We start from the raw sequence: 11,635 nt of genomic DNA, 5'->3' as shown, positions 1-11,635 counted from the left end.
AGGAAAGTATGTGCCCCCCCCCCCACATTACACTACATGGAGGAAAGTATGTGCCCCCCCCCACATTACACTACATGGAGGAAAGTATGTGACCCCCCCACATTACACTACATGGAGGAAAGTATGTGCCCCCCCCCCACATTACACTACATGGAGGAAAGTATGTGCCCCCCCCACATTACACTACATGGAGGAAAGTATGTGACCCCCCCCCCACATTACACTACATGGAGGAAAGTATGTGCCCCCCCCACATTACACTACATGGAGGAAAGTATGTGACCCCCCCCACATTACACTACATGGAGGAAAGTATGTGCCCCCCCACATTACACTACACGGAGGAAAGTATGTGCCCCCCCCCACATTACACTACACGGAGGAAAGTATGTGACCCCCCCACATTACACTACATGGAGGAAAGTATGTGACCCCCCACATTACACTACATGGAGGAAAGTATGTGACCCCCCACATTACACTACATGGAGGAAAGTATGTGACCCCCCCCACATTACACTACATGGAGGAAAGCATGTGCCCCCCCCCCACATTACACTACATGGAGGAAAGTATGTGCCCCCCCCCCACATTACACTACATGGAGGAAAGTATGTGCCCCCCCCCCACATTACACTACATGGAGGAAAGTATGTGCCCCCCCCCACATTACACTACATGGAGGAAAGTATGTGACCCCCCACATTACACTACACGGAGGAAAGTATGTGACCCCCCCACATTACACTACATGGAGGAAAGTATGTGCCCCCCCTCCCCCACATTACACTACATGGAGGAAAGTATGTGACCCCCCCCCACACATTACACTACATGGAGAGAAGTATGTGACCCCCCCCACATTACACTGTATGGAGAGAAGTATGTGACCCCCCCCCCCACATTACACTACATGGAGGGAAGTATGTGACCCCCCCCCACATTACACTACATGGAGGAAAGTATGTGACCCCCCCACATTACACTACATGGAGAGAAGTATGTGACCCCCCCCCCCACATTACACTGTATGGAGAGAAGTATGTGACCCCCCCCCCCACATTACACTACATGGAGGAAAGTATGTGCCCCCCCCCACATTACACTTCATGGAGGAAAGTATGTGCCCCCCCCCCACATTACACTTCATGGAGGAAAGTATGTGAACCCCCCCACATTACACTACATGGAGGAAAGTATGTGCCCCCCCACATTACACTACATGGAGGAAAGTATGTGCCCCCCCCCACATTACACTACATGGAGGAAAGTATGTGCCCCCCCCCCACATTACACTACATGGAGGAAAGTATGTGACCCCCCCACATTACACTACATGGAGGAAAGTATGTGACCCCCCACATTACACTCCATGGAGGAAAGTTTGTGATGTAATCCGGCGTGGCAGGAGAACGGTCGCGGATGAAATTATAGTGGATGTCCTGGAACCGGTTCACATCTGTGCACGGTCTGATGGTCAAGAAAATGTGGTGGACCTGCAAACAGAACATGTCCATGGACAGCAAGGACAAAAGCAGAACCTCTCATCAATCCGGGACAACCCTTCAATGTCCTCCGTTACATCACACAGCGGGGGCGGTCCTTTACTTCACACAGCGGGGGCGGTCCGTTACATCACACATCGGGGGCGGTCCGTCACATCACACAGCGGCGGCGGTCCTTTACATCACACAGAAGGGCGGTCCGTTACATTACACAGCGGCGGCGGTCCATCACATCACACAGCGGGGGCGGTCCGTCACATCACACAGCGGGGTCGGTCCGTCACATCACACAGCGGGGGCGGTCCGTTACATCACACAGCGGGGGCGGTCCGTCACATCACACAGCAGGGGGCGGTCCTTTACATCACACAGCGGCGGCAGTCCTTTACATCACACAGCGGCGGCAGTCCGTCTCATCACACAGCGGGGGGCGGTCCATCACATCAAACAGCGGGGGCGGTCCGTCACATCACACAGAAGGGCGGTCCTTTACATCACACAGAAGGGCGGTCCTTTACATCACACAGAAGGGCGGTCCTTTACATCACACAGCGGTGGCGGTCCGTTACATCACACAGCGGGGACGGTCCGTCACATCACACAGCGGGGACGGTCCGTCACATCACACAGCGGGGGCGGTCCGTCACATCACACAGCGGGGGCGGTCCGTCACATCACACAGCGGGGGCGGTCCGTCACATCACACAGCGGGGGCGGTCCGTCACATCACACAGCGGGGGCGGTCCGTCACATCACACAGCGGGGGCGGTCCGTAACATCACACAGCGGGGGCGGTCCGTCACATCACACAGAAGGGCGGTCCGTCACATCACACAGCGGCGGTGATCCGTTAGATCACACAGCGGGGGCGGTCCGTCACATCACACAGCGGGGGCAGTCCGTCACATCACACAGCGGGGGCGGTCCGTCACATCACACAGCGGGGGCGGTCCGTCACATCACACAGAAGGGCGGTCCTTTACATCACACAGCGGCGGTGATCCGTTAGATCACACAGCGGGGGCGGTCCGTCACATCACACAGCGGGGGCGGTCCGTCACATCACACAGCGGAGGCGGTCCGTCACATCACACAGCGGGGGCGGTCCGTCACATCACACAGAAGGGCGGTCCTTTACATCACACAGCGGGGGCGGTCCATCACATCACACAGCGGGGGCGGTCCGTCACATCACACAGCGGGGGCGGTCCGTCACATCACACAGCGGGGGGGGTCCGTCACATCACACAGCGGGGGCGGTCCGTCACATCACACAGCGGGGGCGGTCCTTTACATCACACAGCGGCGGTGATCCGTTAGATCACACAGCGGGGGCGGTCCGTCACATCACACAGCGGGGTCGGTTCGTCACATCATATAGCGGGGGCGGTTCTATTGTACATTGAACAGAAGGACCGCCCCCGCTGTATACTTTGGTTCAATATTTGACGGGAGTTCTATCACGATCTGCTCTTTTGGCAGCGCAGAACGTACAAGAGGCGAGTAGATGGTCTGATTGTGAACCGCGGACACGGATTGAAACAAAGTCACCGCTAGAACCTCGGCCGCCCGTCAGTTTTATCATAGTGAAGCCTGGATCCTCCAATAGTGGGACAGATGGCACCGGGGGAGACGAGGCTTAATGGCTGCCGGGATTACTCGGGATACGCAGCTTAATCCTATAATCACCTGCGTCATCTCATGTGGATGGATCCAGTCGTCCCTCAGGACAGCGGAGAGCTAGGACACGGCACGCGAGGGTCAGGATGGACGTCTTGTGCTCCCTCCTCGTTACTTCCATTCAGAACCTGATGAGAGACCAGAGAACACGAAACCCGAACCCGAATGGGGGCGACATGGAGACGAGGAGAAGAAAAGCGCCACCATCTTGTTTGATGGAGAGGTCAAGGGTGAGAGACATTACATACACGGTGTCTGCGGTGACGGCGGCCATTGTTATGTCACACGTATGGACATTACATGACAATAGAGCAGACGGTCACCTGATCTTCCCTTAGCCAATCACAGTTCAGCAGCAACACCAGGATACATGAGTATGGAGATCACATGCAACAACAGCTGTGATTGGTCCATGATCTGCACTGCGATTAGGATGCTGGGAGTGATACATTGTGTGAGACAGGAGATTAGATTGTGAGCTCCTGGGGACAGGGATGATGGGAGTGATACATTGTGTGAGACAGGAGATTAGATTGTGAGCTCCTGGGGTCAGGATGATGGGAGTGATACATTGTATGTGTAATATAGGAGATTAGATTGTGAGCTCCTGGGGTCAGGATGATGGGAGTGATACATTGTATGTGTAATACAGGAGATTAGATTGTGAGCTCCTGGGGTCAGGATGATGGGAGTGATACATTGTGTAATATAGGAGATTAGATTGTGAGCTCCTGGGGTCAGGATGATGGAAGTGATACATTGTATGTGTAATATAGGAGATTAGATTGTGAGCTCCTGGGGTCAGGATGATGGGAGTGATACATTGTATGTGTAATATAGGAGATTAGATTGTGAGCTCCTGGGGTCAGGATGATGGGAGTGATACATTGTATGTGTAATATAGGAGATTAGATTGTGAGCTCCTGGGGTCAGGATGATGGGAGTGATACATTGTATGTGTAATATAGGAGATTAGATTGTGAGCTCCTGGGGTCAGGATGATGGGAGTGATACATTGTGTGAGACAGGAGATTAGATTGTGAGCTCCTGGGGTCAGGATGATGGGAGTGATACATTGTGTAATATAGGAGATTAGATTGTGAGCTCCTGGGGACAGGGATGATGGGAGTGATACATTGTATGTGTAATATAGGAGATTAGATTGTGAGCTCCTGGGGTCAGGATGATGGGAGTGATACATTGTATGTGTAATATAGGAGATTAGATTGTGAGCTCCTGGGGTCAGGATGATGGGAGTGATACATTGTATGTATAATATAGTAGATTAGATTGTGAGCTCCTGGGGTCAGGATGATGGGAGTGATACATTGTATGTGTAATATAGGAGATTAGATTGTGAGCTCCTGGGGTCAGGATGATGGGAGTGATACATTGTATGTGTAATATAGGAGATTAGATTGTGAGCTCCTGGGGACAGGGATGATCGGAGTGATACATTGTATGTGTAATATAGGAGATTAGATTGTGAGCTCCTGGGGTCAGGATGATGGGAGTGATACATTGTATGTGTAATATAGGAGATTAGATTGTGAGCTCCTGGGGACAGGGATGATCGGAGTGATACATTGTATGTGTAATATAGGAGATTAGATTGTGAGCTCCTGGGGTCAGGATGATGGGAGTGATACATTGTGTGTGTAATATAGGAGATTAGATTGTGAGCTCCTGGGGTCAGGATGATCGGAGTGATACATTGTGTGATACAGGAGATTAGATTGTGAGCTCCTGGGGACAGGGATGATGGGAGTGATACATTGTATGTGTAATATAGGAGATTAGATTGTGAGCTCCTGGGGTCAGGATGATGGGAGTGATACATTGTGTGATACAGGAGATTAGATTGTGAGCTCCTGGGGACAGGGATGATGGGAGTGATACATTGTGTAATATAGGAGATTAGATTGTGAGCTCCTGGGGTCAGGATGATGGGAGTGATACATTGTAATCTAATCTCCTATATTACACATACATTGCGTTAACAGAACATTATAGATATTAGTGTCGCTCTCTCCATGACCTGAGTGGGGGCCCCTATGTGTGGCCCTTAAGGTCAGCAGCGACAGGCTGGTAGTCACTATTTCCATGGATACGCAGCGACCGTTAATGGCCTCTGTACCCCACAGCACCGGCCGTCCATCCTCCATGACGTGTGTTTCCCCGGGAGGGACGATGCGGAGATCCCAGCGCCTGGATGTGAGGACTTGTTAGAACTTGTGAGCGCACGTCCGGACGTGGATATACGTGGCGTAGTGTCAGTAAATGTCAGATCCCTTCACACATCTCACCGCTAACGTGAAGTCAGGAAATACCGCCAACAGAACCGCGTATATCATCTGCTTACTAATCCACAGTTACATCATGTCCTATACTCCAGTCACATCCAGAGCTGCACTCACTATTCTGCTATTACATCGTGTCCTATACTCCAGTCACATCCAGAGCTGCACTCACTATTCTGCTATTACATCGTGTCCTATACTCCAGTCACATCCAGAGCTGAACTCACTATTCTGCTATTACATCGTGTCCTATACTCCAGTCACATCCAGAGCTGAACTCACTATTCTGCTATTACATCGTGTCCTATACTCCAGTCACATCCAGAGCTGCACTCACTATTCTGCTATTACATCGTGTCCTATACTCCAGTCACATCCAGAGCTGAACTCACTATTCTGCTATTACATCGTGTCCTATACTCCAGTCACATCCAGAGCTGCACTCACTATTCTGCTATTACATCGTGTCCTATACTCCAGTCACATCCAGAGCTGCACTCACTATTCTGCTATTACATCGTGTCCTATACTCCAGTCACATCCAGAGCTGAACTCACTATTCTGCTATTACATCGTATCTTATACTCCAGTCACATCCAGAGCTGCACTCACTATTCTGCTATTACATCGTATCTTATACTCCAGTCACATCCAGAGCTGCACTCACTATTCTGCTATTACATCGTGTCCTATTCTCCAGTCACATCCAGAGCTGCACTCACTATTCTGCTATTACATCGTGTCCTATACTCCAGTCACATCCAGAGCTGAACTCACTATTCTGCTATTACATCGTATCTTATACTCCAGTCACATCCAGAGCTGCACTCACTATTCTGCTATTACATCGTATCTTATACTCCAGTCACATCCAGAGCTGCACTCACTATTCTGCTATTACATCGTGTCCTATTCTCCAGTCACATCCAGAGCTGCACTCACTATTCTGCTATTACATCGTGTCCTATACTCCAGTCACATCCAGAGCTGCACTCACTATTCTGCTATTACATCGTGTCCTATACTCCAGTCACATCCAGAGCTGCACTCACTATTCTGCTATTACATCGTATCTTATACTCCAGTCACATCCAGAGCTGCACTCACTATTCTGCTATTACATCGTATCTTATACTCCAGTCACATCCAGAGCTCCACTCACTATTCTGCTGTTACATCGTGTCCTATACTCCAGTCACATCCAGAGCCAGAGCTCCACTCACTATTCTGCTGTTACATCGTGTCCTATACTCCAGTTACATCCAAAGCTGAAGGCACTATTCTGCTGTTACATCGTGTCCTATACTCCAGTCACATCCAGAGCTCCACTCACTATTCTGCTGTTACATCGTGTCCTATACTCCAGTCACATCCAGAGCTGAAGGCACTATTCTGCTGTTACATCGTATCTTATACTCCAGTCACATCCAGAGCTGCAGTCACTATTCTGCTATTACATCGTATCTTATACTCCAGTCACATCCAGAGCTGAAGGCACTATTCTGCTGTTACATCGTATCTTATACTCTAGTCACATCCAGAGCTGCACTCACTATTCTGCTGTTACATTCTCTCCTTTTCCCTCCCTGACACTTTTCCCCTCTCTCTCCTTACAATCATGTAACTGGTTAGGCAGAGTTGGGTAACACAGACATTTGGGGTGTGGTATTAGGGTGAGAAACGGCTTCCCTGTATGGCAGTCAGTAAGGTCACAGGAATCTGCTGCTGGGAGGTACGTCTCTGCGTTGGGGTCTGACTCTCTGCCTCCTGAATAGGGTTGTACAGGGCTATAAACGCTTTGTCAGTGGGGGGTGGACCCGGGAGCACCTGCTCTCCGCTTTTGTCACCCATATTTTATATTGTGTCCAGTGGAGTGCGATGTGTTGTGTATGATTCGTATAAACCATGTGTGCAGAGTTCTGTGTATACATTGCCTAAATACAGTGTATATATCCTGTATGTAGTGTATGTAATATACAGTGTAAATGTCTTGTATGTAGGGTATGATGTGTATGTATTATACAGTGTAGATGTCTTGTATGTAGGGTATGACGTGTATGTATTATACAGTGTAGATGTCTTGTATGTAGGGTATGACGTGTATGTATTATACAGTGTAAATGTCTTGTATGTAGGGTATGATGTGTATATATTATACAGTGTAGATGTCTTGTATGTAGGGTATGACGTGTATGTAATATACAGTGTAAATGTCCTGTATGTAGGGTATGACGTGTATGTATTATACAGTGTAGATGTCTTGTATGTAGGGTATGACGTGTATGTATTATACAGTGTAGATGTCTTGTATGTAGGGTATGACGTGTATGTATTATACAGTGTAGATGTCTTGTATGTAGGGTATGATGTGTATGTAATATACAGTGTAGATGTCCTGTATGTAGGGTATGACGTGTATGTATTATACAGTGTAAATGTCTTGTATGTAGGGTATGATGTGTATGTATTATACAGTGTATATATCCTGTATGTAGTGTATGTATTATACAGTGTAAATGTCTTGTATGTAGGGTATGATGTGTATATATTATACAGTGTAGATGTCTTGTATGTAGGGTATGACGTGTATGTATTATACAGTGTAGATGTCTTGTATGTAGGGTATGATGTGTATGTAATATACAGTGTAGATGTCCTGTATGTAGGGTATGACGTGTATGTATTATACAGTGTAAATGTCTTGTATGTAGGGTATGATGTGTATGTATTATACAGTGTAGACGTCTTGTATGTAGGGTATGACGTGTATGTATTATACAGTGTAGATGTCTTGTATGTAGGGTATGATGTGTATGTAATATACAGTGTAGATGTCCTGTATGTAGGGTATGACGTGTATGTATTATACAGTGTAAATGTCCTGTATGTAGGGTATGACGTGTATGTATTATACAGTGTAAATGTCTTGTATGTAGGGTATGACGTGTATGTATTATACAGTGTAGATGTCTTGTATGTAGGGTATGATGTGTATGTAATATACAGTGTAGATGTCCTGTATGTAGGGTATGATGTGTATGTATTATACAGTGTAGATGTCCTGTATGTAGGGTATGAGGTGTATGTAATATACAGTGTAGATGTCTTGTATGTAGGGTATGATGTGTATGTATTATACAGTGTAAATGTCTTGTATGTAATGTACAGTGTAGATGTCTTGTATGTAGGGTATGACGTGCATGTATTATACAGTGTAGATGTCTTGTATATAGGGTATGATGTGTATGTATTATACAGTGTAGATGTCTTGTATGTAGGGTATGATGTGTATGTAATATACAGTGTAGATGTCTTGTATGTAGGGTATGACGTGTATGTAATATACAGTGTATATATCCTGTATGTAGGGTATGATGTGTATGTATTATACAGTGTAGATGTCTTGTATGTAGGGTATGATGTGTATGTAATATACAGTGTAGATGTCTTGTATGTAGGGTATGATGTGTATGTATTATACAGTGTAGATGTCTTGTATGTAGGGTATGACGTGCATGTATTATACAGTGTAGACGTCTTGTTTGTAGGGTATGATGTGTATGTATTATACAGTGTAGACGTCTTGTATGTAGGGTATGAAGTGTATGTATTATACAGTGTATATATCCTGTATGTAGTGTATGTATTATACAGTGTAGATGTCCTGTATGTAGGGTATGACGTGTATGTAATATACAGTGTAGATGTCTTGTATGTAGGGTATGACGTGCATGTATTATACAGTGTAGACGTCTTGTTTGTAGGGTATGATGTGTATGTATTATACAGTGTAGACGTCTTGTATGTAGGGTATGAAGTGTATGTATTATACAGTGTATATATCCTGTATGTAGTGTATGTATTATACAGTGTAGATGTCTTGTATGTAGGGTATGACGTGTATGTATTATACAGTGTATATATCCTGTATGTAGGGTATGATGTGTATGTATTATACAGTGTAGATGTCTTGTATGTAGGGTATGACGTGTATGTATTATACAGTGTAGATGTCTTGTATGTAGGGTATGACGTGTATGTAATATACAGTGTAAATGTCTTGTATGTAGGGTATGATGTGTATATATTATACAGTGTAGATGTCTTGTATGTAGGGTATGACGTGTATGTAATATACAGTGTAAATGTCCTGTATGTAGGGTATGACGTGTATGTATTATACAGTGTAGATGTCTTGTATGTAGGGTATGACGTGTATGTATTATACAGTGTAGATGTCTTGTATGTAGGGTATGACGTGTATGTATTATACAGTGTAGATGTCTTGTATGTAGGGTATGATGTGTATGTAATATACAGTGTAGATGTCCTGTATGTAGGGTATGACGTGTATGTATTATACAGTGTAAATGTCTTGTATGTAGGGTATGATGTGTATGTATTATACAGTGTAGACGTCTTGTATGTAGGGTATGACGTGTATGTATTATACAGTGTAGATGTCTTGTATGTAGGGTATGATGTGTATGTAATATACAGTGTAGATGTCCTGTATGTAGGGTATGACGTGTATGTATTATACAGTGTAAATGTCCTGTATGTAGGGTATGACGTGTATGTATTATACAGTGTAAATGTCTTGTATGTAGGGTATGACGTGTATGTATTATACAGTGTAGATGTCTTGTATGTAGGGTATGATGTGTATGTAATATACAGTGTAGATGTCCTGTATGTAGGGTATGATGTGTATGTATTATACAGTGTAGATGTCCTGTATGTAGGGTATGATGTGTATGTATTATACAGTGTAAATGTCTTGTATGTAATGTACAGTGTAGATGTCTTGTATGTAGGGTATGACGTGCATGTATTATACAGTGTAGATGTCTTGTATATAGGGTATGATGTGTATGTATTATACAGTGTAGATGTCTTGTATGTAGGGTATGATGTGTATGTAATATACAGTGTAGATGTCTTGTATGTAGGGTATGACGTGTATGTAATATACAGTGTATATATCCTGTATGTAGGGTATGATGTGTATGTATTATACAGTGTAGATGTCTTGTATGTAGGGTATGATGTGTATGTAATATACAGTGTAGATGTCTTGTATGTAGGGTATGATGTGTATGTATTATACAGTGTAGATGTCTTGTATGTAGGGTATGACGTGCATGTATTATACAGTGTAGACGTCTTGTTTGTAGGGTATGATGTGTATGTATTATACAGTGTAGACGTCTTGTATGTAGGGTATGAAGTGTATGTATTATACAGTGTATATATCCTGTATGTAGTGTATGTATTATACAGTGTAGATGTCCTGTATGTAGGGTATGACGTGTATGTAATATACAGTGTAGATGTCTTGTATGTAGGGTATGACGTGCATGTATTATACAGTGTAGACGTCTTGTTTGTAGGGTATGATGTGTATGTATTATACAGTGTAGACGTCTTGTATGTAGGGTATGAAGTGTATGTATTATACAGTGTATATATCCTGTATGTAGTGTATGTATTATACAGTGTAGATGTCTTGTATGTAGGGTATGACGTGTATGTATTATACAGTGTATATATCCTGTATGTAGGGTATGATGTGTATGTAATATACAGTGTATATATCCTGTATGTAGGGTATGATGTGTATGTAATATACAGTGTAGATGTCTTGTATGTAGGGTATGATGTGTATGTATTATACAGTGTAGATGTCTTGTATGTAGGGTATGACGTGCATGTATTATACAGTGTAGACGTCTTGTTTGTAGGGTATGACGTGTATGTATTATACAGTGTATATATCCTGTATGTAGTGTATGTATTATACAGTGTAGATGTCTTGTATGTAGGGTATGACGTGTATGTAATATACAGTGTATATATCCTGTATGTAGGGTATGACGTGTATGTAATATACAGTGTAGATGTCCTGTATGTAGGGTATGATGTGTATGTATTATACAGTGTAGACGTCTTGTATGTAGGGTATGAAGTGTATGTATTATACAGTGTATATATCCTGTATGTAGTGTATGTATTATACAGTGTAGATGTCTTGTATGTAGGGTATGACGTGTATGTATTATACAGTGTATATATCCTGTATGTAGGGTATGATGTGTATGTAATATACAGTGTATATATCCTGTATGTAGGGTATGATGTGTATGTAAT

The sequence above is a fragment of the Rhinoderma darwinii genome, chromosome 9 (assembly GCF_050947455.1).
Source record: "Rhinoderma darwinii isolate aRhiDar2 chromosome 9, aRhiDar2.hap1, whole genome shotgun sequence".
NCBI lineage: Eukaryota > Metazoa > Chordata > Amphibia > Anura > Rhinodermatidae > Rhinoderma > Rhinoderma darwinii.
The sequence above is the reverse complement of the archived record's forward strand: the minus strand, read 5'-3'. Positions refer to the sequence as shown.